This window comes from Arachis ipaensis, chromosome B08, assembly GCF_000816755.2.
Source record: "Arachis ipaensis cultivar K30076 chromosome B08, Araip1.1, whole genome shotgun sequence".
Taxonomy (NCBI): Eukaryota; Viridiplantae; Streptophyta; class Magnoliopsida; order Fabales; family Fabaceae; genus Arachis; species Arachis ipaensis.
Genome location: NC_029792.2, coordinates 35,345,542 through 35,354,338, shown reverse-complemented (window position 1 = coordinate 35,354,338; position 8,797 = coordinate 35,345,542). Strand labels below are relative to the sequence as shown.

At 37.5% G+C, this 8,797-nt stretch overlaps 1 long non-coding RNA gene across 1 annotated transcript in view; it reads left to right on the top strand.

Annotated features, from left to right (window-relative positions):
* The window catches only part of LOC110265861, a 23,216-nt gene extending 16,896 nt beyond the window's left edge, over window positions 1-6,320 (top strand). The window contains exons 2-4 of the long non-coding RNA XR_002352339.1: window positions 868-874; window positions 2,145-2,152; window positions 6,310-6,320. This is a non-coding gene — a long non-coding RNA (uncharacterized LOC110265861). The remainder of the gene's footprint in view (window positions 1-867; window positions 875-2,144; window positions 2,153-6,309) is intronic.

Here is an 8,797-nt window from a genome sequence, read left to right as displayed (position 1 = left end):
TAAATTCTAATTTTATTTTATTTCTTTTCTTAAATTTCAAATTCTAACTTATAATTAAAATAAAAACAAAAATATTTTTCTTTTCTTATAATTAATATTCGAATTCTCTCTCTCTCTCTCTCATCTCTTTCTATTTATTTTATTTATTTACTAACACTTCTCTTCTAGTCATAATTCGAACCCTCCCCCTCTCTCTGTGTTTGAATTCTTCTTATTCTCTCCCTGCCTCCATTCTTCTATTCTTCTACTCACATAAAGGAATCTCTATACTGTGACATAGAGAATTCCTCTTCTTTTCTGTTCTCTTCTTTTTCATATGAGCAGGAACAAGGATAAGAACATTCTTGTTGAAGTTGATCCTGAACCTAAAAGGACTCTGAAGAGGAAGCTAAGAGAAGCTAAAGCACAACACTCTAGAGAGGACCTTACAGAAATTTTCGAAAAAGAAGAAAACATGGCAGCCGAACCCAATAACAATGGTGGAGATGCAAGGAAGATGCTTGGTGACTTTACTGCACCAACTTCTGACTTCTATGGAAGAAGCATCTCAATTCCTGCAATTGGAGCAAACAACTTTGAGCTTAAGCCTCAATTAGTTTCTCTAATACAGCAGAATTGCAAGTTTCATGGACTTCCATTGGAAGATCCTCATCAGTTCTTAGCTAAATTCTTGCAAATCTGTGACACTGTTAAGACCAACGGGGCTAATCCTGATGTCTACAGACTTATGCTTTTCCCCTTTGCTGTAAGAGACAGAGCTAGGACATGGTTGGACTCACAACCTAAAGAAAGCCTGAACTCTTGGAAAAAGTTGGTCAATGCTTTCTTGGCCAAATTCTTTCCACCTCAAAAATTGAGTAAGCTTAGAGTGGAAGTCCAAACCTTCAGACAAAAGGAAGGTGAATCCCTCTATGAAGCTTGGGAAAGATACAAGCAATTGATCAGAAGGTGTCCTTCTGACATGCTTTCAGAATGGAGCATCTTATGTATATTCTATGATGGTCTGTCTGAATTGTCCAAGATATCATTGGACCACTCTGCTGGTGGATCTCTTCATCTGAAGAAAACACCTACAGATGCCTAGGAACTCATTGAAATTGTTGCAAATAACCAGTTCATGTATACTTCTGAAAGAAATCCTGTGAATAATGGGATGACTCAGAAGAAAGAAGTTCTTGAGGTTGATACTTTGAATGTCATATTGGCTCAGAATAAAATATTGACTCAGCAAGTCAATATGATTTCTCAGAATCTGACTGGATTGCAAGATGCATCCGGTAGTACTAAAGAAGTCTCCTTTGAAGGAGAAGCTTATGACCCTGAGAATCCTGGAATGGAAGAAGTGAATTATATGGGAGAATCCTATGGAAACACTTACAATCTCTCATGGAGGAATCATCCTAATCTCTCATGGAAGGTGATGAGCGGATAATTTATACGCTTTTTGGCATTGTTTTTAGTATGTTTTTAGTATATTTTAGTTAGTTTTTATTATGTTTTTATTAGTTTTTAAATAAAAATCATATTTCTGGACTTTACTATAAGTTTCTATATTTTTCTATGATTTTAGGTATTTTCTGGCTGATATTGAGGAACTTGAGCAAAAATCTGATTCAGAGGCTGAAAAAGGACTGCAGATGCTGTTGGATTCTGACCTCCGTGCACTCGAAGTGGAGTTTCTGGAGCTACAGAAGCCCAATTGGCGTGCTCTCAATTTCGTTGGAAAGTAGACATCCTGGGCTTTCCAGCAATATATAATAGTTCATACTTTGTTCGAGATTTGATGGCCCAAACTGGCGTTTCAAGTCAGCATAAAAATTCTGGCGTCAAAATGCCAGAACTGGCATAAAAGCTGGAGTTAAACGCCCAAACTGGAACAAAAGCTGGCGTTTAACTCCAAGAGAAGTCTCTACACGTGAAAGCTTCAATGCTCAGTCCAAGCACACACCAAGTGGGCCCGAAAGAATATTTTGCATTAATTACTCATTTCTGTAACCCTAGGCTACTAGTTCTCTATAAATAGGACCTTTTACTATTGTATTTTAATCTGGTCTTGGTTCTTTTGGTTCCCCCTCTGGGGCCGAAGCCAATGAACACCATTATCACTTTTGTATTTTCAACGGTGGAGTTTCTACACACCATAGACTAAGGTGTGGAGCTCTGCTGTTCTTCATGAATTAATGCAAAGTACTATTGTTTTTCTATTCAACTCAAGCCTATTTCTTCTCTAAGATATACACTTGTTCTTCAACCTGAAGAAGGTGATGATCCGTGACACTCATCATCATTCTCACCTATGAACGCGTGCCTGACAACCACTTTCCTTCTACTTGCAATAGCTTGAGTGCGTATCTCTTAGCCTCCTGGTTCATGACGCATGGTTGCCTCGCCTGACAACCGAGCCTTCCATTCCATGAGATCAGAGTCTTCGTGGTATAGGCTAGAATCAATTGGTAGCATTCTTGAGATCCGAAAAGTCTAAACCTTGTCTGTGGTATTCCGAGTAGGATCTGAGAAAGGATGACTGTGACGAGTTTCAAACTCGCGAGTGTTGGGCATAGTGACAGACGCAAAAGGATCAATGGATCCTATTCCAACATGATCGAGAACCAATAGCTGATTAGCCGTGCGGTGACAGCGCATTTGGACCATTTTCACTGAGAGGACGGGAGGTAGCCATTGACAACGGTGAAACCCAACATAAGCTTGCCATGGAAAGGAGTATGAATAATTGGAAGAAGGCAATAGGAAAACAGAGGTTCAGAAGGAACAAAGCATCTTCATACACTTATCTGAAATTCTCACCAATGAATTACATAGGTATCTCTATCTTATTTTATGTTTTATTTATATTTTAATTATCTTAAACTCCATAACCATTTGAATCCGCCTGACTAAGATTTACAAGATGACCATAGCTTGCTTCAAGCCGACAATCTCCGTGGGATCGACCCTTACTCACGTAAGGTATTACTTGGACGACCCAGTGCACTTGCTGGTTAGTTGTGCGGAGTTGTGATAAAGAGTTGAGATTACAATTGTGCATACCAAGTTGTTGGCGCCATTGATGATCACAATTTCGTGCACCAAGTTTTTGGCGCCGTTGCCGGGGATTGTTCGAGTTTGGACAACTGACGGTTCATCTTGTTGCTCAGATTAGGTAATTTTATTTTTATATTTAAGCTTTTTACTTTTTATTTTCGAAAAATTTTTCAAAAAAAAATTATATTATTTTGTTCTTCAGAACTTTTAAGAATGAATTCTAGAGTTTCATGATGATTTGTTGAAGTCTGGCTGGCTGTGAAGCCATGTCTAATCTTTTGGACCAAGGTTTCAACTTATCATCACAAGGGCTTGTTGATTTCTATCAATCTTGCTATTGAACATAATGATCTGCTAAAGCTTGGCTGGCCATTGGCCATGTCTAGTGTTTTGGACCGAAGCTTTCACTGAAAGCTTAGCTGGCTAGTAAGCCATGTCTAATTCCTGGACCGGAGTTTTAGACTAACATTGCATGATTCCTAGAATTCTTATTAAAAATTTTGAATCTCTTTATATTTTTTTCCAAATAATTTTTGAAAAATCACAAAAAAATTTATAAAATCTTAAAATCAAAAATATTTTATGTTTCTTGTTTGAGTCTAGTGTCTAATTTTAAGTTTGGTGTCAATTGCATTCTTCTAATTTTCGAAAATTACATGCATTATGTTCTTCATTGATCTTCAAGTTATTCTTGATGATTTTCTTGCTCTGATCTTTAAATTCTCTTGTTTTGTGTCTTTTGTTGTTTCTCATATGCATTTTCAAATTGTTATAGTCGTTAGTATACAAACTTCTAAGTTTGGTGTCTTGCATGCATTGTTGATTTAATCTTAGTTTTCCATGATTAGTTGCATTTTGATTATTTCTCATCATTAAAAATTCAAAAAATTTTTTAAAATTGTGTCTTTTCAAGTCAATAATATAGAGAATTGAAGATTCAGAACATGCAGCAGAGGAATTACAGAGAAAAAGCTGGGCGTTCAAAATGCCTAGTAAAGAAGGAAAACTGGCGTTTAAACGCCAGCCAGGGTACCTGGCTGGGTGTTAAACGCCCAAAAGGGTAGTATTTTGGACGTTAAACGCCAGAATGGATACCATTCTGGGCGTTTAACGCCAGGATGGCACAAGAGGGAAGATTTTGTTTTTAATTCAAATCTTTTTCAAATTTTCATAATTTTTCAAAATCAAATTATTTTTTCAAATCATATCTTTTCAATCATATCTTTTCAAAATCAATTTCTTTCCATTTTTTTCATTTTTGAAAATCCTTGCTACAATTAATGATTTAATTCAAAATTTTCAAGTTTTTACTTGCCTATTAAGAAAGGATCAAATTTTAAATTCTAGAATCATATCTTTTAATTTCTTGTTAGTCAAGTAATCAACTTTAATTTTAAAACTTTCTTTTTTAATTTGATTTTCAATCATATCTTCTCAATCACATCTTTTTCAAAATAATTTTCAATCATATCTTTTTGATTTCTAATTTCAAAATCTTTTTAAAAAAAAATCACCTAACTACTTTTCTCTTTCATATTTCGAAATTAACTAAGCATTCTTTTTCCAAAATCTTTTTAATTAATTAATTAATTTAGTTTTCAATTTGCTTTTATTTTATTTTCTTCTAATTTTCAAAAATCATATCCAGAAATTTTCAAATCTTTTTAATTAATTAGCCATTTTAGCATTTCAATTATTTATTTATCTTTTTACTTTTTCTCTTAATTTTCGAAACTTTTATTTTATTTTTCGTTTATTTCGTTTTATTTTATTCGGTTACTTTTAATTAAATAAAATAAAAAAATATAATTGCATCTTTTTCAAAATCAATTAACTATTACCTCAATTTCAATTTTCGAAAATCATCAACCATTTTTTTAAAATTTCTTTTAATTATTTCAAAATCTTTTTAATTTGTTTTCGAAAATTCTTCCTCCCCTTCTCACATTTTTCTATTTAAGGGACTAGCACTCTTCCTCAATGTGCAATTCGGACTCCCTCTCTCTATAAGTTCGAATTCTCTCCTCTCTACCTCCTCCTTCTATTCTTCTTTTCCTCTGACATCTCAAGAAATCTCTATACTGTAACATAGAGGATTCCATACATTCTTCTTCTCTCTCTTTTATATGAGCAGGAGTAAGGACAAAGACATTCTTGTTGAGGCTGATCCTGAACCTGAAAGAACCTTGAAGAGAAAGCTAAGAGAAGCTAAAGTACAACTCTCTGTAGAGGACCTAACAGAGTTTTTCAAACAAGAAGAAGCCATGGCAGCCGAAACAACAACAATGCCAACAATACAAGGAAGGTGCTTGGTGACTTTACTGCACCTACTCCCGACTTCTATGGGAGAAGCATCTCTATCCCTGCCATTGGAGCAAACAACTTTGAGCTTAAACCTTAATTAGTTTCTCTAATGCAACAGAATCAACAGAATACAAGCAATTGATCAGAAGGTGTCCTTCTGACATGCTTTCAGAATGGAGCATCATAGGTATCTTCTATGATGGTCTATCTGAACTGTCCAAGATGTCATTGGATAGCTCTGCTGGAGGATCTCTTCATCTGAAGAAGACGCCTGTAGAAGCTCAGGAACTCATTGAAATGGTTACAAATAACCAATTCATGTACACTTCTGAAAGGAATCCTGTGAATAATAGGACAAATCAGAAGAAAGGAGTTCTTGAGATTGACACTCTGAATGCCATATTGGCTCAAAACAAAATATTGACTCAGCAAGTCAATATGATTTCTCAGAGTCTGTCTGGAATACAAGCAGCAACAGGCAGTACCAAAGAAGCTTCATCTGAAGAAGAAGCTTATGATCCTGAGAACCCAGCAATGGAAGAGGTGAATTACATGGGAGAACCCTATGGAAACACCTATAACCCTTCATCGAAAAATCATCCAAATCTCTCATGGAAGGACCAACAGAGGCCTCAACAAGACTTCATCAACAGTAATAGTGGAAGAAATATGTTTAGCAATAGCAAGCCTTTTCTATCATCTTCTCAGCAACAGACAGAGAATTCTAAGCAGAGCCACTCTGACTTAGCAACCACGGTCTCTGATCTAATTAAAACCACTCAAAGTTTCATGACTGAAACAAGATTCTCCATTAGAAATTTGGAGGCACAAGTGAATCAGCTGAGTAAGAAAATTACTGAACTCCCTCCTAGTACTCTCCCAAGCAATACAGAAGAGAATCCAAAAAGAGAGTGCAAGGCCATCAACATTACCTACTCGGCCGAACTTGGAGAGAAGGAAAAGGCAGTGATTTCCACTGAGGAAGACCTCAATGGACGTCCACTGGCCTCCAAGGAGTTCCCTAATGAGGAACCATGGGAATCTGAGGCTCATACAGAGACCAAAGAGATTCCATTGAATTTACTTCTGCCATTCATGAGCTCTGATGAGTATTCTTCCTCTGAAGAGGATGAAGATGTTACTGAAGAGTAAGTTGCTAAGTACCTTGGAGCAATCATGAAGCTAAATGCCAAGTTATTTGGTAATGAGACTTGGGAGGATGAACCCCCCCTTGCTCACCAAAGAACTGGATGACTTGACTAGGCAGAGATTACCTCAAAAGAGACAGGATCCTGGAAAGTTCTCAATACCTTGTACCATAGGCACCATGACCTTTGAGAAGGCTCTGTGTGACCTAGGGTCAAGCATAAACCTCATGCCTCTCTCTGTAATGGAGAAGCTAGGGATCCTTGAGGTACAAGCTGCAAGAATCTCAGATGGCAGACAATTCAAGAAAACAGGCTTATGGACTTGTATAGGATGTCTTGGTAAAGGTTGAAGACCACTACATCCCTGTTGATTTCATAATCCTAGACACTGAGAAGTGTATGGATGAATCCATCATCCTTGGCAGACCCTTCCTAACTATAGCAAAAGCTGTGATTAATGTTGACAGAGGAAAATTAGTCCTTCAAGTGAATGAGGACTCCCTTGTGCTTAAGGCTCAAGGATCTCCCTCTGTAACCATGAAGAGGAAGCATAAAAAGCTTCTCCTAATGCAGAGTCAAACAGAGCCCCCACATTCAAACTCTAAGTTTGGTGTTGGGAGGCCATCATCATGTTCTGAGTATCTGTGAGGCTCCATGAGAGCCCACTGTCAAGCTATTGACATTAAAGAAGTGCTTGTTGGGAGGCAACCTAATTTTATTATATCTATTTATTTTCCATTGTTATTTTATGTTTTCTGTAGGTTGATGATCATGTGAAGTCACAAAAATAACTGAAAAAGCAAAAACAGAATGAAAAATAGTATTAAAAATAGCACACCCTAGAGGAGAAGCTTACTGGCGTTTAAACGCCAGTAAGGGTAGCAGAATGGGCGTTAAACGCCCAGTCTGGCACCATTCTGGGCGTTTAACGCCAGAAAAGGGCACAGAGCTGGCGTTTAACGCCAGAAATGGGCATAGAGCTGGCGTTAAATGCCAGAAATGGGCAGTAGCCTGGCGTTTAACGCCAGGATTGGCAAGCAAGGGGCGTTTGCATGCCAACATGGTGCAGGGATGCGAAATCCTTGACACCTCAGGATCTGTGGACCCACAGGATCCCCACCTACCTCATCTCTCTCTCTCTTCTTCACACCTTTCCATAACACTCTTCCCCAAATATCCTTCACCAATCACCTCAATACCTCTTCCCCAAAAACCCCTCTCCTATCAAATCCTACCCTCTTCTCCATAATCCCTTCACCAATCCACATCCATCCATCATAAAACCCCACCTACCTCACCATTCAAATTCAAACCACTTTCCCTCTGATGAGCGGATAATTTATATGCTTTTTGGCATTGTTTTTAGTATGTTTTTAGTATATTTTAGTTAATTTTTATTATGTTTTTATTAGTTTTTAAATAAAATCACTTTTCTGGACTTTACTATGAGTTTGTGTGATTTTTTGTGATTTCAAGTATTTTCTGGCTGAAATTGAGGGACCTGAGCAAAAATCTGATTCATAGGCTGAAAAAGGACTGTAGATGCTGTTGAATTCTGACCTCCCTACACTCGAAGTGGATTTTCTAGAGCTACAGAAGCCCAATTGGCGCGCTCTCAATTGCGTTGGAAAGTAGACATCCTGGGCTTTCCAGAAATATATAATAGTCTATACTTTGCCCGAGATTTGATGGTCCAAACAGGCGTTCTAAGTCAGCTCAAGAATTCTGGCGTTTAACTCCAGAACTAGCACAAAAGCTGGAGTTAAACGCCCAAACGGGCACAAAAGCTGGCGTTTAACTCCAAGAAAAGTCTCTACACATGAAAGCTTCAATACTCAGCCCAAGCACACACCAAGTGGGCCCCAGAAATGGATTTTTACACTAAACATCCTAGCTTACTCATTTTTTGTAACTCTAGGTCACCAGATTACTATAAAAACTACTTTTAGTGATTCATCTTGTACCTCATGACACTTTACACGTTTCATATTGTATCTTCTACGGCATGAGTCTCTAAACCCCATTGTTGGGGGTGAGGAGCTCTGCTGTTCTTCATGAATTAATGCAATTACTACTGTTTTCCATTCTATCACGCTTGCTCCTATTCTAAGATATTCATTCGCACTTTAACCTGATGAATGTGATGATCCGTGACACTCATCATCATTCTCACCTATGAACGCGTGTCTGACAACCACCTCCGTTCTACCTTAGATTGAATGCATATCTCTTAGCCTCATGATCCAGATCAGAGTCTTCGTGGTATAAGCTAGAATTATTGGCGGCCATTCCTGAGATCTGGA